Raw genomic sequence first — 26,911 nt, 5'->3', positions numbered from 1 at the left:
GTCCTCTGAGATGAGTCTAATCATTCAGGTCCAGAGAATTTAAGTAGCTAGCCCAGGGATGCCCAGCTACTGACTGATGGCTCAATGATCCAGGTATCACTTGGGGAATGCTGGGGTGTGAGGAGAGAGAGTCTTCCTGGCACACATGGTTTCAGGAATCAAGAGTGGAACCATTCGTGGCCAGCAACCAAGTCCATAATCCTAACACCAATGGTGGTCAGACTCCTCAGGTTGCCTCACTGAGGTCTGCTCTTTCCCCATTTCTCTGTGTGAAACCCACTGTATGGAGAGGTCATGGAAAAGCCCTCTCCTAGGCATGGGGAATCCAACTAATGCCACCCAGATCTTGTGACCCAGAGCAGAACCTGGGCATCTCTGGGCACTAGTTTCCTCACATATAAAATGAGAGGAGCTCATTCCAGGAATCCTCCCCTAGATAAAGAAGGGAGGGTTTTGAGTGCTTCCAGGCTTTATATCTGGTAATTCATTTAATTCTCCCAGTGACCCTATCAGAAAAAGTAAATATTTATAATTTTACCATTGAGGAAATGGGGGCTCAGAGAAGTTAAAAACCTGCCCAAGTTCATCTAGGTACTCAATGGTAGGATCAGCCTAGAAACCCAAGTCTGCCCAACTCTAAAGTTCTTTTCGTGCTGCTACACTGTCCCTGGATTCTGTTCATTTTCCAGTAATGGTGACTTGGGCGTCTTCCAACTTACACCAAAAATCAGAGAATATCTGTCACCACATGTTTTCTGAAACAGATGCTGTCCCATTTTGAAGGCCTTTTCTGTAATGGCCAATTTTCAAGTGTGTTGGGATGAAGTATCACAGTGTGTTATGTACGAGTTACTGTCGTCTTTTTTATTCACATCTTTTAACTTGGATTATCCCAGCACTCTTTTTATCTCTGCTCTTCACATGGCAGAGGGAGTGCAAGGTTGCACGGGCTCTGGTTGTTTGGAAGTCAATGAGGTTATCCTTCTAACTTTGTGTTATCGAGCGGGGGAAGATTATCTACCTGCAAATGTTTTCCATGCACACTCTACCCTAACCTAAATACTTGCACAGCCACCCGCCTGTTGCTGGTAATTTTGCTAAAGTGGAGTTTGTAATTAAAATCCTCTTTGGCTTCTGCAGTTTCTTTCCTATTTAAGCTCATGCTTCAAGTGGTTATTAGGCTTAATACAGCAACTGCAAAATGGAAATTAAAGAATTAAGAGTTGGAGGCCAAAATCGAAACAGATACCAATAAATATTCTCATGATATTCCTATGTGAAATAGCCTTTATTAAACAGACCTTCCAAGGCTTTGTGTGTGTATTGGAGAATAAACACTTATAGATCCAGCTTACACCTGATATAATTATTCTCCATCCTGCCTCTGAGATCATAAAAATAACAAGATTATTCTACAAAAGGCAAATACTACTTAGAAGCAATTAGGAAAAGTTAATGAAAGGAATAATTAAATGTATGCTAAATAACAATATATCAAACACATTTGTGTTTGGGATGAATATCATTTCATGAGCATAATTCTGACTGATGTCAGCATAAATCTTCATTCTCCCAGATTCTCATCCAAATGCCAAAATATTTTTCCCCTGTAGCATTGTAAAATAAAATATATTTCGGCTCCCACCAGATATGATAGCGTCACACGTTACCATATTCAGACTTTTGCAGTCCAATAATACTGCAGGGAAACAGTTCTTGAAATTCCTCATTTTCAGCCCATTATGTGTAAGCAATTCCCATGGCCAGCATTTGTATCTGCCTGGCTACTCCTCCCAAACTTGTTAACAGCATTTTGAAATATTCCATTTTAAACTCATCAGCCTAGATTTTTTTTTTTTAACCAAAAAGAATATATGTGTGTTGGAGAAAGTATTCTACAAACCCCACTTGAGGATGGGATGGCTTTAGGCCATCAATCTTTCCAGGAATGAAGTATATTTTTTAGGCCTACTTGTACATGTGCAGTGAAAATAGAAGCTTCTTCATTTTGGGGGATGTTTTACTCTGGGATATTTTCACCTCCTGGGGAGCAGTCTTCCCTGTTGAGACATCACGGCTACATCTCACGCCTCCTACTTTATTCTAAGTCTATCATATTAGCTAGTGCCCCCCCCAAAAAAAATACAACCCACTCATGTAAAGGTGATGAATTCTAGAAATAGTTGATTTTCAGATGAAGCCCTCACTATGAAAAAACATTTTCTTCTTTGTAAGTTTTTGATATTTCTTGCCATAGTTAATGAAAAATAATAAACACACTTATTTCTGTTAATGGTGAAAATATTAATAACATTTCCAATGTCACAACAGAATCGATAATGTTGCAGTCCCTAGAAGGAAAGTTAGTACCTAAAGATTTGCACTGTAAATGTAAGTGCAGCTGTCATTAGAAACAGAACTGTCTCCTCCTTGGTTCTGGATTCTATTATTCAATTAACACAGCTTAAGTTAGCATTGGCTCTTTTGGCAACCTGGTCCCATGGAGCATTCAAAGAGGTTATAGTCACGGAAAACTCCTAAGACTCTTTCACATCTGCTACGTGCTACCTGCAAACTATTTCTGGTTCCCCCCCACTTTGGGGCATGTTGTGGGAGTGTGTTTCCAGGCTCGTCATGGTTGGGCTACTGAGGATTTGGGAGTGAAGTGATTTGTGTTGATTCTAGCCCAGAGCCTTTACTCACTGGTGTGAGACCCTCCAGAGCTCTTTGTTTTTTTTCTGCCTTGGCGATTGGCAACATTCAAGATGGTGGCTACATTATCAGCCTGAGTTTTGGAGTAACAGATGTGCAGGTGAGCAAGAGCCACGAGGTGTGGACCTGTAGGCTGTGTGAGAAATACACATTTGTTCTGACAAGCTACCAAGATCTTTGGGTTGTTTCCTACCACTCCATCATCTAGCCTATCAAGACGGAAGTAATAACAGAATAATTTTCAAAAGAAAAAGACCACATTATAGAGGGGACATAAATTTTATAAGCATCTATGGCTATTACAGTAATAATTCCTTCTTGACTCAGTAACTCAGGCCCCCACTGGCCTATGCGGTAACTTTCTACAATTTAGAATAGATCTTGGCACAGGGTGTATATTCTAGAGGCCAGAGTGTGATCTTAGTTCAGGCACACCAGCCTCGGCTTGGTACCCTGTGCAATGATCCATTTAATTTAAAGACGGTAATAGCATATTTGGTCCTTTTTAAGTTTTTTCTTCATGTGAAGTAGGGTTTACACATACTCATAATCTTCTTTCTGCTACCTTCAAAATCACTGATTTATTTTTACAGTTTAAGGATTTATGCAGCACTTTCTGTTTGGAAGGTCTTTCTCACAAAATGGTAATAATTATAATTATACTTAACTGACAATGTGGATGTGAGCATCAAATGAGATAATGTATGTGAATAATGCTTTGTTCACTATAAAAGCCTTTGCACAGTGAGCCATTAGTATCTCCTCTAATTACTTCAATCTGTGGAGGTAGACAGGAAGATAATCCCACTATTTCACAGATGAGGAATTTTGATTCTGAGAGGTACAGTGACTTGCCTGGGCCCATCAGCATGTTGTAAAGCCAGGCTGGAGCCCATGGCTTTGACTCCCTGTTCAATCTTCCACTTTGCCACACAGGCTGGAGAAAAGCCCATGTTTTAGCAGGACTCTAGTAAATAAGTGGGTCTAGGCTTGCTATTTCTTCAGTACCCTTTGCAATGCTGACATTATCATCTTTGCTGAATTATTTCTTGTTTGTCTCAGTGGAGAAACTTGCAGAGAGATGACATCCGTCAGAGAAAGGGTTAGATTCCAGATAAGGTACAGATAAGAAACGCCGTGCAGTGAGAGGAGACCACTGCAGATGGTGTCTCTGGACTCAAGGGTGAACTCAAGTTGAATTGGGGGGGGGGGATAGAAAAGAGCCCCCAGCACTTCTTTTTGCTCCATACTTTGCATCTTCAACTAAGAATCTGACCCTAAGTACAAATTATTTATGTATATAAAACTTGCTCTAAGCTAAATCGATGTAAGTAAATATTTGATGAGTTTGCTTTACTGTGTGCTGTGTTGTTTTTTCCTTATAATGACGGTGAGAGTCTATTGGTCATCTCAGCAAAAATGCAGGGTGGCGTTGTGACATCATGTCTGAATGAGTGGTGGTCATTAGCGGGAGGGTCAGGGGAGGGAATACGGCACTCACGGGAAACTTGAATATGAATTGAAAGCAGAACTGCATCACACAAGGCAGAACATTATGAATTCGCAGAGCGTGTGAAGAGTCGGAGGATGGGAAGTGGAAGAACTTGGACAATAGAAACACAAATACAGTTGGTTCTTGTTATTTGCAGTGATATGTTCCGTAAGGTCACTGTGAACACTGAATTAGCGAACACTGAACGATGCACTGGTCCTAGACGAAATACAGGTTTAGGTTCCTGCAAGCCTCTGGTCACACTTTCATCAACTGAGCAATATGTAGCCTTGTTTCATGTGTGTTACTATTTAAAGGCTGTACATAAATATAAAGACTATATATATGTGTAGAAAGACTATACAAGGGGTCTTCAAAAAGTTCCTGGAAAGATTCATATCATCTTTTAATTCAACTTTTCCATGAACTTTTTGAATTACCTTCGTATACTCGTGTGTATATGTTTGTATGTATATACGTAGTCTTTAAATATATATATATATCAAATATATATATTATATTTGACTTAAAGACTATATATAAGACTATGTATATTTGATAAATATATTTAAAGACTATATATAGTACTATAGACATATGCACACACACACACACACACACAGGGGTACTTCAAAAAGTTTGCAGAAAAATAGGATTAAAAGCACAAATCTTTCCATGAGCTTTTGAAGTTCCCACTTACATAGACTCTCTCTCTCTCTGTCCATTTTTGATTCATTTACATTGAACTCACAGCCAACAGCACTATAACTCATACATGAATGAAGCTTATCTAACCTACAAATTTTCTCCATATGGCACATCACAGCCTTCTGTGACACAGCTTAGGGACACTGGACAGCACTTCAGCCCCCCTATGCGTGGGGCCATCTTAAACAGTGACATTACTACAAAAGCACAAAAGTGCAATAACAGTGGCACAAGAAGGCAGAGCACCACTTGTTCTACCTCGAGGGAACACGTGTGTCTGACAACTCAAATTTTTGACACTCTGCGCATGTCTGTGAATGTCAAAGCTCTGCCATACTGCTTTGGGGACTACAAATAAATTTTGGAAAATTCGCAAATACAGAATCTGCAAATAGTGAGGCTCGACTATTGGGGTTTGCATCCTAGCTCTGCTACTTTTTAGCTTGGCCAAGTTACCCAAGCTTTCGGAGCCTGTGCTTCCTCATGCATAAAATGTTATAATAGGATCTGCTTTTTAGGGTGGTGGAGGATTATAGGACAATGTGTGTGAGGCACACGGTATATAGTAGTGTTGGAAAAATAGAACAATTTAATCAGGCTCCCCTCACCTCAGGGCTGGTTGGGGGTGGTTCAGTAAACAAATTGTGTGTGTGTGTGTGGGGGGGGGCAGTGTTAGTGTGCATGCGGCACCATGGCTTTGTTAACTACTGCCTCTGGCGTCCACTGTGCGTGGCCATGCTCTCCAACTTACGGTTTCCAAGGACCTGTTTGCCAGTTATCTAGCTCATAGACCTGTGTGTGAGGGGTCTGGTGACCCAGCCTGGCATGTGAAGTGTTTGTGACCTAGTCTGCGTGCGAATGGGCTTGAGAGGTCTGTGAACTCCAGACCCAGCCCTAGCTTGACAATTGGCCTAGTTGGCAGGATTCTGACAGAGCCAGAGCACTACAAGTAGGTACTTAATAAATGATGGCTGCATTATCATCACAGAGCTATGTAGGGTGGGAAAAACATTTTGGCAGAATAGAGAAAGGACAGTTGGAGAAAAATCTGGTTTCAAATCCAAGTTCCATCTTGTGGAACTTGTAGCTGTATGACCTTGGGCAAGTTATCTTTTGTGAGACTCAATATTCTGCTGTGTAAAATGTGCAGAATAATATCAAACTCACAGTAGTGTGTCTAGAATGTAGATTAAGTTGAAAAAGTGAGTGTTCTGGGATGTAATGGCCTTGAGAAAAGTCAGTTTCATTCTCTCCATCCCCATATTATTTCAGTATCAAGTAGAATTTTTACCCAATTGATGTAGGTATTTAAAATTTTTAAATAAAAGAGGATATCCTTCCAACTTGCTCGATAGTCACATAACATTATGTGAAACAAAGAATCAAAGGCAATTAGGTGTTCATAGACACACATACATAATTCTTCCCCTTCCAAGTTAAAGAAAAAAAAAAAGAAAAGAGAAAAAAGAAAAAAGAAAGAAAAAATTGTTGTATAGTTTTGTGATGATTTTTAAAAATAGAATTTGGGAGTAATGTACATGAAAAAAGGAAAATATTACCATTATTCTTTAGAACTTTCCCCGTTTACTCCATTTTAAGGGTTACCTAGCATACTCAGTGAAGGACAGTTGACTAGTCAGAGGGACCATCTCTTAATTCAATAGAAGGAGGAGCTTTAATTTGGGATAAGCAAAGGGTCAGTGACAATAGCTAATATGATGAGGCTTTACTGTGATGAGCCAGGTCAGAGGACTGCCGAGCACAGGCAGAGAGTGGATCACTGATCATCTGAGTTCAGGATGAACCGGGACATCCAGCCAGAGAATTAAGCAGATAAAATGAAGTACTGGGAGAATAAGTTCCATCTAAACCTTTCTTTGTCAGTTATTTCTTGACTGTAATTCATAGTCTGGTCATGAAATATCCGTTGAATACATAGATCCAGGCACAGGCAATACACTCAGCTAGAATTTCCCTGACTCTCTCTTAGACTTTCTAGAAAGAGTTTGACTATGGGATTCACTCCCAATACTGAGGAACACCTACTCTTGGGGCATCGACCTGGATAAAGAAGAGTCAAGTATACAAAATCCCACTAGGGCTGTCTGAAAATTTAAACTGACTTTAAATGGTGGCCAGCCCAGTCATTCCCTACTGGGTCTTTGGGACTAGTGACAGTCTATCTCCAGAGATATAGGTAAGAAACCCCTTCCCTAGGTCTACTTCTTGGTCCTCTGTTCCATACATGGTATAATCTGGAGCTTCCCACTGCATGTTTTCTGGTCTAGAGACCTGGTCTTGTTTCGTAGACTGTACAACCCAAAACTCCTTAACATTTATGTACAATCTTTTATCACTCGACTTATTTTGGAAAGCTCATTTTATCTGAAATGTGAATCAGGCTTTGTTTATAGTAACCATGACAAGTCTACGGACCCTGTATTTGTTCATTATTCTTTATGGGAATGGCTGAGAATTAATATTTCCATTTTGTTTGTGACAAAAACCCAGATTTGAAGAGATTAAGCAGCTAGAATTGGGCAGAAAAGCAGGATGGAGAAAACAAACAAAAACAAATCCTATTGCTAGATAAGGAAAACACCTGGTTAAGAACTAGAAAATTCTTGATTTCTAATTGAGATTGCTTCTGATTGATAGACTGTGCTGTTAGTTCTTAATATAAATTAATGATATTCAATGGCTGCTTAATTAATGCAAATGAACACATTTTTAATCATACCCTTGACTATTACCCAATTTAAACTTGTGCCTTCGAGCTTCATTTTAGGAGCTTTGCTCTTGTTAATCACAATATATTAAGTATTGTTAGTCTGCACCAAGAGAACCTTGATTTTTTTTCCAGAAAATAAACTGAGAATGCAACAATCTCCTCTGCAGAAATTTTCAGGGAATGCAAGCAGGAGTTCACGGTAGAACATATGGAATTCAAACATGATCCTGTCATATAAAATTAGTTTAAAAGTAAAACTGAAAAATGATCACTCCACTGTATGTACATGTGTGTGCTCACCATTAATCTTAGGTAATGCCTTTTACATTTCAGGTCTAACCATTGTTAAGCGATTTCTGATTTAGATGTCAGTTTCCATGAAAAATAACTTGGCTTGGATATATATTTTTTTCCCCCTCATGATTTCGAGAAGGTAAATTTGAGTGATTTTGGTTAGGGCAGTTTTATTTGTTTTATTGGCTTATCAGTTCTGTTAGAAGACAGACATACAAGTATTGCTTATTTTTAAGTGATTGCTTTACTTCTAGGAAAATATTCAGGAATCAATCCTTACACAAAGTCAAGATCATTTAAATATTGAATATTATATGATCTCACTCACCAGGTCAAGTCATTCATCTATTTATGGATGTAGGACTCTTAAAAACAAAACATCCATTGGGCACACACAGAAATGACAGTCAGCAGTTAACACTTGTTTTAAGAAAAAATTTAGGTGAAAGTCACTTTGTCCTTGTACAACACAAAACTTTGTTCCTAACCAAATACTCCTATAAATTAGCAGGTTAAAAATCTGTCACAGGTTGAATTATGTCCTCCCTTCAACGCCCATTATGTATTAAAGATCTAATCTCCGTTACCTAAGAAAGTGACCTTATCAAAAATAGGGTCATTGCGGATTAGTTAAGATGAGGTCATACTAGAGTAAGGTGGACCCCCGAACCAATGACTAATATCAAATTAACAGAGGAAAATTTAGACACAGACATGCACTCATGGAGAACACCATGTGAAGATTGGAGTTACGTCGTCAAGGAACTACAAAAAGCTAGCAAAGATTTAGAACAGATCTTTCCTCAGCGCCTCCAGAGGGAGCAGGATCCTGTTGATACGTTGGTCTTGTACCTCTAGCTTGCAGAACTGTGAGACAATAAATTTCCATTGTTTAAGCCCCTTGGTTTGTGATACTTTAATACAGCAACCCTAGCAAACTAATACAGTCTTTTTGGGAAAAATAGACTGGCTCTGTTTCTCTTACCTTTGCAGTCTGTACCAATACTGAAGTGGTTTGGTTTTCAATAAGCAGGGACATAATTTCAAACCTTGAACTTCCTCAAAAGAATGCTAATCCTGCCCCTTACAGATCTGGTATCCAAATCATACTTTTCTCACTTTAGCAAGCAATACAGAATACCTGAACAAGCTGAACTTTTAGAGATGGAGGGTGAAGGTCTTCCTGTAGTTTGGAATGAAAAGGGGTTGGAACATAAGAAAGAACATGTCAATATTTCCTTGGCCCTGTGTCCAAGGAAGAGGGGTGTTCTGAGCCTAGTCAATGATTTATCTCCTTTCTTCATCTCCAGAATGATACAAGGAATTCATGTGACTTTCAATGTGATTGAACACTCTTTTAGTGGTTCTGCCTCATCAGTACAAAATGTAACTGCAAAAATCATAGGCTTGGTGTGCCTTCCATTTATATTAGAAATGATGATCTAATATCTGGGGTTTCAGGTACAAGGCAGTGTTTGTGAGTTCAAGTCATGTGAAGCTGATGGGACCAGTAGGTTTCTAAGCTTGCCGAGCACAGGATGCTGGGGCAGAGTTGGGTCGTAAGGAGTCTGTGGTGTCTGGTACAGAGGCAGAGTCTCTTTTAACTGCTCCTACTGCCCTTGGGGGTACTATCACTGAGTATCTAACATGTACCCTTTATACATGCTAAGACCTATCTCCATTTTGTAAATGAGAAAATAGTAGCTCAGCGTCAGAAACCTGGTAGTTCTCCAAAGCCTAAGCGTTTACTCTCTCTAATGCCCATCTCTGCTTGAAAAGCAGTAGACTCTCTTAAAGTGCATGCTATTATTATTGTCCTTGTTGTTGTTACTTACTGCCCCCCACACATACTAGGAAAAAGCAGTGAAAGACACAAATACACAATAGTGCTTCCAATGCATGAGGAACATACATGCACCAATTCAGGCTATGAACTATTTATCCTCTGAATCTTTTTTTTTTTACATCACATATTTTAGAAATTGGGATTTTAAAAAAATACTGTAAAGTAGTGTTTCTCCAGGTGTCTCCCAGAATAAGCACCTGCATCAGAATAAGCTGCGATGCTTATAAAAAATACAAAGTCCAGAATTCTACCCCAGACCTACTGAATTGGAATGGGTTGGGGATGCCATGGAATCTGCGTTTTAAAAAAGTACCCCAAGGTGACTCTTATGCAAATTAAATTTTGAGAGCCACTGCTGTAAAGGTTGGGAAACCAAAGTTCTCTCAGAAAACTTCTTTGCCTCTGGTACACTGTGCTTCTAAATGTATTACTTATGCCAAGCTTCATTGTTTCCAAGGGCTGCAGCAGGTGTCGAAGCCTCGGGGTGCGGGGAGGGTCGCAAAAAGGACACAACTTTTCAAGGCCCATATCAGAGAGAAAGAGATGCAAACTCTGTGCAAAACAGTTTAACAAGCAGATTTGAGCTCACCTTACAGGCAAGAGCCATGGCTGTAGAATAGCGGGGTGCATTGGGATTCTACACGTCTTTGCCAAAGAAAATGTCCTGATAGCCCAAAACAAATTCTGTCACCTTTATTTCTTCCACCTATGAAAGATTCAGCCTAAAGTAGGTGATTCTCTGTCATCTATTCAAGGTGAGCACTGGGCATAGTGCAAATAGATAGTCTGATTTTGGTTTGTATAAAGTTAAGGAGCAGAACCAACTACTCATCTTTTAAATGATCTAGCAGCTTTGCCATCTAGCTTAAAATGCCTAATTTCTTCCTTTTTACAGGAGGAAATGGGGCTCTCATAGTCAGCAGGGTTGCTTGATCTTATCAAGCAATTTCAGTTCACTAGAGCCCTACTTATGAAACAGCAGTTTCAGGATTCTCAGCAGCCTGAGATACGAGACTTTTATGTGAACTTCATGTTCTCTGATAGCATCCAAATCAGAGTCAAAATTCAATATAGAGCCATTACCACATGGTTGTGTTTAAATTTCAGAGCGAGAAAGAAATACCTTCTCATATTTATATAGTGGTCATTGATAACTGCTCGCGCTTATGAAGTGCTCCTGTGCCTGGCACTGGCAAACGTCTTTTACTCTTCACAACACCCCTATGTAAGTTTCATCATGTCCATTACACAGAAGAGAAAATGGAGAACTTGACAGATTGTGTCATTTGTCCTGGGATAGACTGTGAGGTAAGGGTAGAGCGAAGATTAGAACAAGTGTCTGTGTGATGCCAAAGCCCGTGTTCTTAACATTATTGCATTGTTTATCCTTCTTTTTATATTACACAGGATATAGAAGTGGTTTGTTTTGTTGCGGGGGATAAGGGCAGTTTTTCATCATTTGAGCTTGAAGTTTTTTTCAGTGCAGTGTTTAGCATCTTTGCACAATGATGAGACAGAATAACTAACAGGGTAGCAAAATACCCTATGACCCACCTGTTGCGGTGGCTTTCTGTATTATTTGGATGTTGTCATGCCCCTCAAAGACAGATGCATCCCTGGATTCATAGTGGGTTGCAATTAGCATACAGATTCTCATTCACTATTTTCCTTTCCCTTCCTCTTTCAAATCTCCTACCATTTACATGGGACATAGAGACAACATTCACAAAGGAAGACACACCTGATACTTTTATTTCCATATAAACATACCTGAAGTCACTGATTTAAAGTTCAGAAACAGGTGTACGTTTTGTACACTTCTGAAAATAAGAATATGTCCATGTTTTCAAAATGTTTGTGCAGATTATACTAATAAGATAAAATACAGTTTTGGCTAATTTGCAGTCTGTATTTACTGACACTGGGATCACATTGGGTTTCCTGAACAATATCTCTATTAGTTATTCTGTCTTATCTGAACACTGCATTAAATACAAAAATTCAAGCTCAAATGATGAATTTACAAAAGGTGGTAATAGTAGCCTCTACTCTGTGGGGGGTGATTTTTTATTTTTATTTAAAAAAATTTTTTATTAAAGCGTAATTGAGTATACATATTTGTGGGGTACAGAGTTGAATATCAATACCTGTGTACAATGTGTGATGATCAAAACAGGATAATTAGCATATTCATCATTAGAGAACGTAATTATTCCTTGTGTCCATTAACCAATTTCTCACTACCTCTAGTAACCATGGTTCTGTTCTCTCCTGAAAGTTCAACATATTACTGTGATTGTTTGTTTCACTTATTTATATATTTGTTTATTAGCTCCCACCACATATAAGTGAGGACATTCGTTATTTCTCTTTCTGTGCCTGTCTTGCTTCACGTAACATAATTTTCTGTGAGGGGTGATTTTAATATTCATTATCAGTAATGAGCACAGGAGCACAGCAAGGCACATATTGATATGGCCATTTCATTGATGTGAAAACTGAGGCTCAGAGAATGTAAGTGGTTTGTAAAGCTGGATTGAGACCCAGATCTTTTGACTTCAAATCCGAGGTCTTCAGCTTCTACATAAGGCAGCACTTCGAGAAACTTGGCATGTTATAAAGCGACCTTCAATTATAACAAAAGAGAAGACCTGAAACATTTTTGTTTTTCTTTCCATTAAAATTTGGAGTGTATCTGGGCTACGGTGGAGTAAGGGCTGATCTGATCATAGTTTACAGATTGAGGCTTTTTAATGTGGTGGTTCTGACCACTGTGTATGAATTAGCCAGCTCTGGAGACCAGCTGGCCGAAGAGAGAACACAGAGGTGAACAAGTCGACTTCACAGACAAGATGGTGCGGCTTCCTCAGAGCAGAGGGGCCTGAATGCCCCTTGGAAGTGTTCTCTGTGTCATACTTAGTCTCAGACTGTGATTCTCTTACCAATCTAATTTACTTTTTGTTAGAGCAAGAGACTTAGAATTGGTAAGATCGCCGTCAATTTTTCAAAATTCATAATAATAGCTGCTGATATTTATATAATGCTTTGCAGTATACAAAGTAGTTTCTTGTAGGTCCTTTGTGGTGTAATAAAAAAGAAACAAAAAGCCCAACAAGATCTAAAGTTCATGACTCAGGTTCAAGTCATGTTCTTTTTCAGTTTCCTTCCGTGTAAATGTGGAAACAAAAAAAATAAAAAATAAAATAACCAGGCCACAGTGGTGGTCATTACATATTATTATCACCTGATAGCTTAGAAGAAGTCTAGACTTGAGAAGGGGAAAACAAAAGATCCCTTAGGTTGTTTAGAGAGAGATGGGTGCAATGAGAAAGGAACTGCAGGAAATTAGAAAGTCATATGTGCCATTTTGTTTTTTTTTTACTTGACAAAGAATAGGAATGCTATTAAAAGATGATTTAAAAATATATTTGAAATATACAGTATCACAACTGCATAGTAACACTTTTGGTGTTATTATGGAAATACTGATGGTTATTTTAAATGTTACTATCAATGAAGTTAAATCTAACTCCTTTCCTTTTCATATTTTCCTGCTTAATTAAATCTAGGTTTAAAACTAAAAGAGAAACAAAATTTGTTCACAAAAAATATAATATAAAATAAAGTAGGTCTTTATTTGGTATATAGGAGATGCTTTTCCTTAAAAAGGGGAGGAAAATTCTTGAGGATAGATCGTTTCTTTTATATAATCAAATGTAATAAATGTGAGGTAGTTTTGTAACTTCAAAGGGCTGGTAGTTCTCACTGAAGGCTTGGATTCCTTGACATAAATATGTCAGAACATATTTAATATTAAATATGTGGTGACATTTTTTGGGATATTGTAATATGTCAACTTAAGCTTATGCTAATATGCAAGTTAAAGGGTCACTGAACACTGAAGGAATACTGTTTTCATTTTTCCCATATGTATACCTCACATTTACATAGCATGTAGGAAAAACTACATGTAAGGAAATGATTATTTTGGGACAAGTCTGTCTGTCTACAGTTAATTTGAAAACCTGGACAGACAAAGTCCATGACAAAATCAAATTCTGGAATTTAGAGAAGCAGATGATTGCAGAATACTTGGTCATGATGAGAAAATTCTGAGCCTTTCGTTTTCACAAGAAAAAAAAATGCTGCTAGTTGGAAGCTGGCAGTAGAACTGAATTTTATTATCTTAAAACACCACTCAAATTCACTGCACTAGTTGGCTTGCTTTGCATAACAGTTCATACCTTGCACACTTTTCATCCATATCACTGGAGGAAACTTTAGAAGAACAGAATTTGGTGTGTGTGTGTGTGCGCGCGCGTGTGTGGGAGAACGAACATTTGACAACCATTCTTTATTATCTGAAATTCTACACGTGTTTAAGACAAGGAACCAGACTGGAAAAAAAACAAAAAAGATAGTTATCCAGATTGTTTTCTTTCTTTTTCTTTAAGTGGATAGTCACACTTTAAACTGTGTCTTTGTCCAAGTGCTAAAAACAGTTTAATTAAATGTATCTATTTCAATAAATTCTTTGGGCAAACAGACTACCGTAGGGCACATAAAGAATGCGAGCATTAATTGCACTTGAGATTAGCCCTATTAAATTAAATCTCACACACTAATGCCCTTTGTTCTTCAACCATAAATAGTAGGTGTTTATACATCCAGCTATTGATAGATTTACTATAAAACAGTCTTTCCATCAGTATGGCAAAACTAAATCTGAAAAAAAAAAAAAATCTCCAATCCAAGGAAATAGTAAGAAGACCTACATGAAAATTACATGAAGGGAACATTGATGTTATATTTTATTATGTGTAGTGCTCTGGAGAGAAATAGCTGGATTCTTTGTCATCCTAATAATAAAAAAAAAATCTTTAGGTAACTTTAGTTCAAATAAGATGTCCAATATAAAGTACCAAAAAAAAAAAAAAAAAGATAAAACCAAAGTACCTAATGAAAAATTCAATTTGCTGATAGATTAATTAAATTCCCTACCTACCCAACCCTGACTGAATCTGTCCCATGGGAGTGAAATTGAAAGATAAGTTTGCTAATTAATGTTAATACGATGAATGGCACAATTAGAACAAACTCACAAAAGAACAAACATTCCTTGGTGAGAATCAGTACAAGTGCACAGGGGAATCTCCAAATACACACAGGCTATTTGGAATAGAACACCTGAAATTCTATTAAATTTGGTTTCACAGTGATAATGCCTGAGGTCCCCTTATAGAGAACCATGAATGAAATATGAAATAACTATTATTTCAGGATTATCTTTAATCACAGTTTGGTAACTTCAGTCTAAAATTCAAATTCTAAGAGACTGACAATATTATTGGCTTTCTGGATGACAGTTACTTGTGCAATAAAAGAACACTTAACATACTGTGGATAGAACAAATATCACGACTTTAAAACGTTTAAGAGGTAAAGTCGATTGTGGGTATTTATTCTGCCCAAAATGGCCAGTTTTTCCTCCCTGTATCACATTCCTTGTGATGTGATTTGCAGCATCTCGCATGACAATATACTTAACTTCTTGAGGCTGGGATGGTCCCGTGACTTGGTTTAGCCAATAGAAGGCAGTAGAAGTGATGTAATCCAGTTCCAAAAAAATGTAGGCTGTAAGAGTTCTCCACACTTTCTGCTCAATCTAACCTCGCCAGCACCATGTGAACAAGCCTAGGCTGGGCTGCTGGAGGATGACAGAACACAAGGAAAAGAGACAGGCATCCTAGCTGAGGCCACACTAGACCAGTTAGCTCTCTGCCAACCCAAGAACTAAGCACAGATGTATGAGTGAGTCCAGTGCAGCTTAGAACCACCAGCTGATCACAGCCCAAATTGACCTAAAAAATCATGAATAAATAAATGGTTAGTTTTTTACTAAGCCACTTAGGTTGGTGGTACTTTGTTATGTAGCAAAAGCTAACTAATATAAACCTCCATAGAGCTATTGGTTTTCTTTAAAAATTTATAATACATTGTTCACACTACCTGATTTAGAGTAGTCACAGATAACTATTATTGTTTTTGTTACTTTTACTGATCTTAGCCACATTATTCTCTAGATAAAGAAAAACTTCTTCCCAATTAGAGGAAGAAAGAAAAGGTAAGAGCACCGGCTCACATCCTGGCTCCAGCACTTAGCAGTTTTGACAGTGACTTAATAGTAAACACATCTGTGCCTTGATTTGCACACCTCTAAAATGGAGATAATAATGGTACATATTTCGTAAGATGTGTGTGAGGATTCGTTGAGATGATATATATCAAGCAATCGGTATATATTTCCTCAAAATGTGTTAGCTTATTATGATTACTTAAAGGGCTTCCAAGCAATTGACCTTGAGGGTATGGTGGACATCACTGCACAAGGTAAGATATTCTGGGTGACAGTGACAAATGTGCTTTAAAAATTAAGTGCAAACAAAACTGCATTACTTTTTCTCATGCCTTAAAACAGTTTTAACACCTGATAATTCTATGTGTTACATGCCCCCGATAATTCCATGTCCTTCAGCTACTGTCTAAAACAGTTGGGAAATTCAGTTACTTCACATAATTAACAACAATGATAATATTAGCATGTGGCAAGTATTACAGATCTTACTCTGGGAACAAATGAACTTCGAAGACATGGAGTGACTTTCCCAGGTTCACATATCAGGGAGCAGTTCAACAGAGAAAAGACTTAAGTACTCTTGACTTGGAGTTGATTGCTTTAGCTGTCAGAGACTACCTCCTAACAGGTCAAGTTTCTTATCCATATTGATGAAAGAAAAGAAATCATGACTTGTTTGAAATAAGGATTGAGATGTTAAAAAAAAAAAAGGTTGATTTGCTGATCTATCTCAGTGTGAGACTAACAGGCCTATGATACTGAATGTCAATTTTTCAAAATAGAAAAACGGGCTTCCTGCAGTGTCTAGTCATCAGGCAGAACCCATTTTCCCAGGGTACAGAATTGGATAGAAAAGAGGGCGTTAGTAAGGTCCTCATTGATTCTGGAGACAATGAGATGTGTTTGGGAGTAATGTCCACTTCAAGGCATGGTTAATTAGCTCCTTTTCCCTAAAATTTCTGCACATCTACTATGTGTAAAATATAAAAACCATATTGATAAATGTCTCACACATCCAGTGTTGCACAGAATTAGGTGCATATTGGGCTAGACTCTTCTCCCCATTGTAAATTGCTCCCTGGAAATTGCATTGGCTTTTTCAGAAATTCACTTTGTATATAATAGGGCCATGAAAATGACTGATACTGAGCTTGTGGTCTTTAAGCCAAAGCCTTAAGAAAAATACTGGCTCCACAAGTTACTAACTCTTTAACTTTGGCCAAGTCATTTAAACTTTCTGGTGTTTAGTTCCCTTGTCTGTAAATTGGTAATGATATCAATTACTTTGTCTGTTTATTGACACTCGGGATAGTGTTTAAGTAGGCACAAGTGCTACCATTTGCACACTGAGCTTTTTCTAATTTATTTTCTCCAAATGACTCCTGTTATCCTCCTCCCACTCCAAACATAAATATACTCCTTAAATAAACTTAATTTTTTACTACTCATAATTGCCAAAAATAACTCTTGCTTTCGAGGTAATGAGATAAAAGGTAAATGCATTTTTCTTTAAGTTCTTATGTTGGCATAGTGTTTTTGGATAGATTCAAGGTCGAAAAGTTCTTGATGCATAATTCTTTATGTGCTTAATCTTGGTTATTGTATTCAGTAAATATCCTAGTCAGTATCTTGCTATATGAATAAGCTCTTCCCAAAGATTCATTTATTATTTTAGGCAACTAAAGTATCATTTTAGACACCGAGGCAGCAAGATTACTAATATTTCCATGTTGTGCAAATATAAAAAAAATTTTAAAACCACCCCAAACCCAATTAAATCCATGAGCCAAATGACATTTTGTAACACATGTCCAAGGTAGAAAGGAAAGTTGGTCACCAGCGGTATTTTCAACCACACTTAATGTCTCCACAGGTCTTGTCTGCTTCAGATACAATAGACCAACACTCATACACAAGCAAAGAGCGGTTCCCTTGTAGAGTGAAAAATGAACTGCGAAGGTCTCTGATTTACAAGTGTAAACACACATATTCACCAAGAAATTTCTGACTCAGTGAGTAAAACACTAATAAGCTGTAAAACATTTTAAGGCTGTAATTTAGGATTTGTCTTATACCCTGCCCACTGTAGTTGGAGCTTTTCCACTTGTGCTAAGGTATTTAGACTTTAAGTACCAAATAAATAAAAGTTTATTCATAATGTTTTTATTTTCTCTAAGTACTAAAGTAATTTCTCTGCATGATTTCACATGCAAATATGCACCTTGAAGTAAAGATGAAAACTTAGCTTTGTACTATTTGTGTTCATAAAGTAATTCCTACTCTCAGAGCGTTCAACTCTGTGTTTTAAACAAATTCTAGTTTACTTTGACTTCTTCCTCCTAGTCTATTGTAATTTTGTGCAGATAAGACATATTCTTTACCTTAAATTATCTAATTTTAGGTAGTATTTACCTAAATCACAGGCAGTGTTGAGGAATGGTTATTTAAAATGTTAACCTTTTTATTATAGAAAAATATAAACATACAGAAAAATAGAAAAAATAGCACAATTAACACCCATTTAAAGACCGTGTGGATCCAACAATTATGTAGTCTTTCATCTTCAATTTTCCTAATATTGAATTTCATAAATGCATGATATTTAAATGACTTTGAGATTCTCTACAATGATATTATCAGAACTGGATATTAAATAGTTTATTTTTCTGATATTGTTTTAAATGAAGGCAAAATGGTGGAAGACAAAGCACCATTTTTCTTTCTTCCACTGTTCTCAAATGAGATGAGCCCTGCAGTGAATTTTTCTTATCAAGTTATTTTTTCATGGTGTGTTTCTGTAGGAGCATTAAAGTGTACTCTGGTTGCAGATCAATATGACACTGTCTAAATATAGATTTACTTATGAGGTAGACTGAAAGGAGCCATGTTGGACAAATGAGTAAATCATGTCTCTTTTAATAAGTTCATAATTATGTATTTATTACATAAGGTCTTCTACAAATAGCTCCAGGGAACTGTTGCAAACCTTGCCTAAACCACGCTCATTCTAACAACCAAACCAGGTACTGGGGCAGCTATGACATTGGAGCATGAAGCACTTGAAGGAAGTAAACACACGCGAGTCACATTATTGCTTTTCTTCCTTCTTGAGAAGGAAGGTGAGAACAAAGGAGATTAAGAGCATTGTCGGCAGGGCCTGCCCATGGCTCACCAGGGAGAGTGTGGTGCTGAAAACACCAAGGCCATCGGTTCGGATCCCCTATAGGGATGGCCAGTTAGCTCAATTGGGAGAGTGTGGTGCTGACAACACCAAGTCAAGGGTTAAGATCCCCTTACTGGTCATCTTAAAAAAAAAAAAAAAAAAAAGAGCACTGCCTTCAGAGACCTAGGAAACTTGAAGAAATTCATTTATCTTGGGATATTTGACAAGAGTTGCATGAATGAGGAATGGGAAATGAAACATTACACATATATATTGTACAAACTGATACATAACATACAAACTAAATATAAATGATACATACCAGGGTACTTCAAAAAGTTCATTGAAAAATGGAATGAAGAGCTAATACAAATATTTCCATGAACTTTTTGAAGTACCCTCCTATAATTGGCATACCGTATCAAATAAAATATTACCTTAATAAATTATTAAGCAACCAAAAATAGCTTCTTAATTGAGAAAAGGAAAAGGGGACAAGAGAAAACCCTGTGTTTTGTTCTCCATTCTGCCACCTCTCATGCGTTGAGAATGCTGTTCTTCCTACCTGCAATTGTTTCCCACCTATTTTCCACCTTGAATTTATATGCATCTTTTAAGATACACATCGGATATAATTTCCTTTCAAAAACTTTCTCTAATTAATCTTGGCAGACAGTCATTTCTCTTTCTGTTAACTGTAATACGAGCTAACATGTATTGGGAGCTTAGTGATATGCTAAGTGTGTTGCGTTATATGCTTTATTTTACTTAGGTTTCCAACAGCACTCTGAGGTCGGTACTGATGCCCATTTCTGAGATGATGAAACTGAGGTTCTAAGACATGAAATCATTTTACCCTAAGACATACTTTATAAAAACTTTTGTTAGAGCCCTTCACAAAGATAACTGAAATTATATACACAAGAATTATGTCTTTTTCATGCCAGTTGACTAGACTAAAAAAGTTCCTTAGTAAACACTTATTAAATAAACCAATGCAACATACAATTCATATCCTTCTACTACATGCCAGATAAAACAAAGCAATAGGCAAAAACTAATATCTACGAAGTGGAAAGACATAGCATAAATTTGACTTTTTCTATAAACACCTCGGATCACACAGGTGCAGGTGATTCATCTCGAATGTGATTGTTCAAATAATAAGTTGTAAAGATCATGTCATTGAGGCTTGTTTTTACCGAAAAGCAATGTGAAGTCTCCACGAGAACAGCAGTTTGCCGAAGGATACATAATTAGTCAGTCGGGAAGCTGGGGCTCAACCCCAAGCCACCTAACTCCCAGTCCTCCTCTCCTTCCTTACTGTCATAAACATTCCCAAATCAGTTATTTGGCAACTAAGTTCTGCTGATGGTCATCACCCCAAAGGGGAAGAAACAGTACTCATTCTAGAAAATTAAAAATCTTTCATTAGGAAGCACAAAGACTCTCTTAGTTTGAGATTGTATCTATCGCCTTCTGAGTAAGCCAAATGCCATTTGTCATTCCACATGGTAGAGCTGACTGTATCTGGGAGTTCAACAGACCTAAGTTTGAATTATTTACCCTGGAACTCATTGCTTAATTTATGAACTTCAGTTTTCTTTCTTATAAAATGGGAGTGATTCTATTTACTTCATCAGGTATATGTATGTTAAGATTTTCTTTCATTTTAATCCCAAAGTTACTAATTACTTTAAAATGTATTAAGGATTTGTTTTAATCAGGTCTGATAAGACATGCAGATATAGAAATTAGTGTCATGAAGGACAAAGCATATTGTCACAGATCCCCAGAGCTAGGATGCATGGCAGCAAACAGGGTCACATGGGGAAGCACCATCGACAATCCAGAGGCAGAAGGGGTGAGGAGAATGCGTGGGCAGAAGCCTTTATGGTGGTTTTTATGAAAAAGAATGGGCAAGGCAGGGTAAGTATGCTGAGCAAGCTTAAATAATGTGAATAATTTCAGTGGCTCTGGGCTCTAGGGGTGTCACTAATTGTCTGGTGCCTGGTCCTGAGATGATTTAGAGGAGGGGAATATTGGCGTGGTGTGTGGTTGGGGGGTGGGCTCTGGATAGGTTGGTTTTTCATATAAAAGTCACACTCACAGGCAAATTGTTTACTGTCTTTAGGAATTAGCTTTGGGAAGCATAGTCTCTCCAAGATAGCAAGGCCTCAACATGTCGAGGATTCATAGAATACCAAAAATAAAAAACCCATGATTAATATCCTAATCTTACTTGAAAACTAAGGTAGCACTGCTGAAAATGACTGCTCAGATTTCCCTGTTATTAAATAATTTGGTTTGCAGCATGGAGTGTGGAGGTGGGATACATTTTTCACATCATCCACTAGAGAGGAGAGAGAAAGGAACACAAACAAGAACAAAAAGAGAATAAATGAGAAAATCTATTACCTCTTGTAAAACAACCTTTGCAAGCACCCTTTTTCTGATCAGCCTTTCCTGTTTAAATGATTCGTTTTTTGTTCTGTGCTTGGCTGTGGATATGTACCAGCATCTGTGACCTTTACCTGCTAGATGCCAGTGTACCCCAACCTACAGTCCTGATGATCAGTAGTGTCACCAGGCCTTGCCAAATATCCCCTAGGGGCAAAATTGCCCCTGGGTGAGAATCAGTGTTCCAGAAAACTCACAGATTAGTTTGGCCATGTTTTCCTATAGCTCTTTCTTTCAGGATCCTGAAAGCCTTCTATCATTCACATTTGAAATAATCTTTAATGGCAGAGAAGTGGCCTCATTCTTCCTGGTCTCAGAGAGGAAAATGGAGTCACAAATCGCAGAGAGCTAAATGGCAAATACGAGACAAACTTCAGTGGATGCTCTCTGAAAGAACAATCATGAACTCATTGTAGAATAGACTAAAATTTGTCCAGCTGTACCTCTGCTTTGGAAGGCAGGACTTACACTATCCCAAGCTGCTCTAGTTGTGCTTTGGTGAGGAGAGAAGGACAGGAGGTTTGGAAGCTTTTCTAGGATTTCTCGCTGCCCTTTCCTGGTATAGAAAGGCTTACATTACAAGCAGGCAGCTTAGTCCTTTTGCTTCTTATTTTCTTATACGTGGTGGACATCAAATAAATAGACAAGCTCTAAGTGGACTAACATCAGTACCGCATGCAAAAACAGGCAAGGAGCTAATGACCATTTGAGATTTGCTATAATAAGAAGAGCCAGATGTTCACAAATATGAAAACACATGCCTAGGGACCTGAAGTGTGACCTCAAGCCCCTTGATTTTTCAGTACTCCTGTTTGTAGGAATCTGATTAACAGTGGCTAAGAAACGATGTAAGCAAATTTAAGAGAGGAGGCTCAAATGAGAAAACCAAAGGCACATAAGGATCTAAACAGCATATATTTTCACAGATAACAGATACTTTTAGCACCCAATAAAATGTTTTCATATCACATTAAATTTGTCTTCGTATTATCCATGGTCACTAAATATTTCATTCCTATCTTGGAAAAGATTGTTATATCTGACCCAGAGTGGAGGATATTCAATTTAAACTTTGTCAAGGTTGTATTTTTGATTCACATTCCTTTTGGATTCTTAGTTTATTAAGTCATGTTGTACCTCATAAATTGAGAGATGTATTTTCTAAGAGATAAATGTTTATTAAAGAAATATTTGTTGAATATATGCATGGAGATATAGTGTTGGACAAGTTCTTAAGACCCGGAGCTTATATTCTAGAAGCAAAGGATACAAAACTTGAACATAATGTATTGTAGTGACAGAGTTTATAAAACTTTCTCTCCCAACCTGCTCATGTGGTTCAACCATTCAACCAGCAAAGGTGACTAAACTAATACCTTTGAATAAAATATACGAATTTTATATTTGTCTGACAAGTAAATTTTAAATCCAAGGCTTTTATAAGTTCAAGTTTATGGGATGTATTGTTTCTGCAGCTATTAAATGTGTTAGTGATGTTTCACAGAGCCTCAGAGAAGGTAAGCCTGAACTAATTAGAATAGTGATTGAAGAGAAAATCTCTGTGTTTTTATTACTGGTGATATACTCCCACTTCAAAATGGATTAGTTAAGTATGTGGAATATAGAAAAATGGTTTATTGATTTATGTATTTTGTCATTGCACTTTTGTAGGCTTTAGTTGTCATACTAAAGCAGTAACATCTTAAAGCTCTAAAATACAGAGAATATATTTATTTCCCATTGTGTGGAATGTACCTAATTCCTAGCACTGCCCTGATTCTCTGGAGGATTAGGTACATTTTTATCCACATTTGTTTTTGTTTTAAACTGAGTAGCTACCCTTTTTGTTTATCTGCTTAAAGTATTTATGTATTACAGAAAGCTGGAATTTTGTATTTAGAGGGATTTGCCTAAGTTTTGCTTTTTGTTTCTCTGTCTTCTTTTCCATTTGAGATGTTACTTAAACCCATACCTTTCTAGAAAAAGAGAAGAAAAAAAACCCCAAAGCAATTATTTTCTTCAGTGCCTTGGAAAGTGTAAATTTATTGAACATGCCTTCAAAGTTATATGTTTAAACACATGTTTCAGACAAACAGGTGCAGTAGTTTTGCTAAGACCTTTGGTGAAAATGGGTGTGAATTCATACTTTAATGTACTCCTCTATGGTTCCAAACAGAGCAGTGACAGAAAAACTATAAAACAAGAAAAATAAAAAAGTAGTGATGAAGTAATACAAAATATGAAAGAGTAGTAATAAGACATGGAGTAATGTATTGAACGTCTCCAACATGCATTTGATATGATTCCCAGAAGAAAAATATAGAGAAGATTGCAGAGAAGAAATGTAGAAAGGTAATAGTTGAGAATTTTCCAGAAGTAAAGTGTGAGTCCAGAGATTGAAAGTAATGGTGATGTTAGTCTCACCAGTCCTGATCTACCCTGCATACAAATAATTTAGAATAGAGACAGCAATATTCTAATGTCATGTGGGAGGGACCATCAACACAAGGTTTAAAATTAGTGGGTATTGTCTTTCAAGTGAAAAGCACTGTAATAAATGCACTACCTTAATATTTATTATGGTGAATCCAAGGACAAAGGAGATTAAATATGACACATCAGTTATCTTTTACAAACTCTGGAAAACAACAGGAAGCCATAATTTGAGATAATATAATTGTGCAAAGCTTCTCATTGCTTTCCAAAAACAATATAAATACATTTTTTCAGTGATTCTATGCAAAATAATTGTGTATACATGTTCCTCTTCTGAATTTTTATTTTTTTTATTTTACAGAATAAATAGGATTTAGTAAAACCAGACTGCCAAAAAAAAAAAAAATTAAAATAAAACAACAAAACAAATTCCAGTACTATAAACATAATCTGTACAAACATACAAAATCCATTTAATCTACCACTCTGGGGGCATTTGAAATTACAAGGGCTCACAAAGAATCTGTGGCTGTTTAAACAAGGAATCCGGTGATTTTTTTTCTAACACTATCAGCCCAGAAGACATTGAAAATAGAATTATTTTCTACCTATCATGGAGAGTTCTATTCATATTACGATTTGCTAATCATATATATAATCATATATTGCACTAAAAAGGGACCATGTTCTTATCTTTCTGTCAGCCTTGCCAGGCTCTTTCTCTCACCTACTCCTGACTCTGCTAACTTAACCTTCCTAAATACCACCCCTCCAAGGGCCAAAGCAGAACAGCTTCCCTCGCTGCCCTCACCCAGCTTCCCATTTAATGAAGTCTAACATTTCGCACGGCTCTGGCATTTCCTTGTCTAAATAACACATGCCTCTTGCATCAAAGAGAACTTGCATATCTTTTTATTTAGTGAAATTAATACATCAATATGATTTGATTTAGCTCTTGATGTGCCACAATATGCAAAGGATCGTGTGCTAGAAACACAGAATTTACCAAGAGTAAAACTACCAAGAGTAAAGTTATTATGGCTCCTGTTTTGAAGAAATTGACAATCAAATTGAGGAACGAAGCTAGGACACGAATTTATTTGAAGACAACTAGAGCTATGTGGTGTTAACAAAACAGAACCACAGGATCCACTAAAAGGAGAGGGAGACTTTATTTTCCAGAGAGAGGAAAGGGAAAAAAGACCATGTGCAGATGGGGGAATATAGGCTCCCGCTGGCCAAAGTCAAGCGCTCCTCCTGAGAAGCGAAGGAGGCTAGGACTTCTGTCTCCTAGGATCAGGTTACATTCATATTCAGCGAACTTAGAGAAATGCTGTGAATATTTATGGAGAAGGCTATACACATGAGCAATGAGCAAACGTGTCACAGAGATGTGCTATTGCCCAGGCACTATAGGCTGGCTCTGTCTGGTTTCGATGTGGCCTCTCTTAGCAGAGAAAGGGGAGCAGAATGTCCTTGGAGACTGATTCTTGTCTAATAGAAGCCATAGTGGGCCCTCAGGAATGAGAAGGAAGGGGCTGGTGACTGGCACCAAGTGGACTTGTTGAAGGTCAGTGTAGAATTCCTGGCTATTGCTGATTTGGCCTTATCTTTTGAGAGTTGCCTTTGTTTACTTATAGAAAAGAAAACTTTATAACAGTTACTAAGATACACACTTGCAGGTTGAGAAATGCATGTCTGTTTTTCCCTTGCTGGGGCCATTTGGTTCTGTTAAACAATTTGAATATCTCTTCTGACCACAGTGAGTCTATTTTGTCTGTCCTTTGGGGTACATTTCAACAGTGGTAATATACAAGTGCCAGAGGAGTGGTGAAACCGGGATTAGCTGTTGTAGAGCCCGCCATTCATTGAATTATCAAGTTTTTGTTCTATTTAGCATTTGCCATGTTGACATCTTAATGATGATTTTATTGATTGGCTCATGTTTATTATAAGCTCCCAAATGCAAGTAAGTAGGTGATCAGGACATATACCTATTAATTTAATCATAATTTATACCTAATAAAATCTGAAAAGTGAGAAGGAAGAGGCAATAAATAGTATCCTCCAAAGGTGCTAAGATATTTTTGTTGTTTTGTTTTGTTTCCTGCATAACAGTGGCCTAGAGAGTAAAGTTACCTTCAACAATAAGCATTCCAGTCTCAGGCATATAGGGTTCCAGGTGGAGTTGACTTCTTGTTTTTCATTATCGACATTGCAAGAGCCCTGGCTGTGTCTCCTCTCCCAGCGCCAATGTCAGCATATTCAGGAGGTGATTCATTTGTCACCCGTATCATAATCAGCCTCAGCATCCTACCACGTAATGCATCACTGTCAGACCCCCTGACTCCTTGATGTCTCTGTCCCTGTGAGAGGCCTGGAGATCAAGTCACACCTGATAGCTAAACCCAGAGCCAGGACACTCTGCCTGAGGAAGTGAACCATGAGGGGCACGTCTTTATATGCTAACTTTATGCAACCTCCCTGACAGATCTTGATAATGTTGAAGTTTTCCAAGGAGCACCTTAATTTATTTGAAGTTAATCACTTTGTTAGGTCCTGTAATAGAATCAGTCAACTGTCAAGTGCTGCTACTTCTAGCCTGCCCATAGTACCTTCTAGTGCTGCCTCTTTCCTGCCACCACAGAGGCACCAGGCTTTGTTGAAACCCTGGTCATCTCAGGAAGACTCCACTCTCCTCCAACTTCTCCATCACATGCATAAAACCGAATGTGGTTGCCGAGATGATTCTGGCATTTGTCATCAACACAATAAGTACCTCAAAAACCATTTCAACTTAATGACTCTTCAATTCCAGTCAATGTAAATTATCCCCAGAACCTACATGAAGAATTCTTTAAGATATTAACAAATCTGCCTGTATTAGCCTGTTTCTGTTGCTTATAACAATATATGCTTAAGTCGGTAATTTG

General features: G+C 37.6%; 1 protein-coding gene across 1 annotated transcript in view; it reads right to left on the bottom strand.

Annotated features, from left to right (window-relative positions):
• Positions 1-26,911, bottom strand: part of GPC6 (glypican 6) — a 962,025-nt gene that overhangs the window by 150,041 nt on the left and 785,073 nt on the right. The window lies entirely within an intron of this gene.

The sequence above is a fragment of the Galeopterus variegatus genome, unplaced genomic scaffold, assembly GCF_000696425.1.
Source record: "Galeopterus variegatus unplaced genomic scaffold, G_variegatus-3.0.2 Scaffold42, whole genome shotgun sequence".
Classification (NCBI taxonomy): Eukaryota; Metazoa; Chordata; class Mammalia; order Dermoptera; family Cynocephalidae; genus Galeopterus; species Galeopterus variegatus.
The sequence above is the reverse complement of the archived record's forward strand: the minus strand, read 5'-3'. Positions and strand labels throughout refer to the sequence as shown.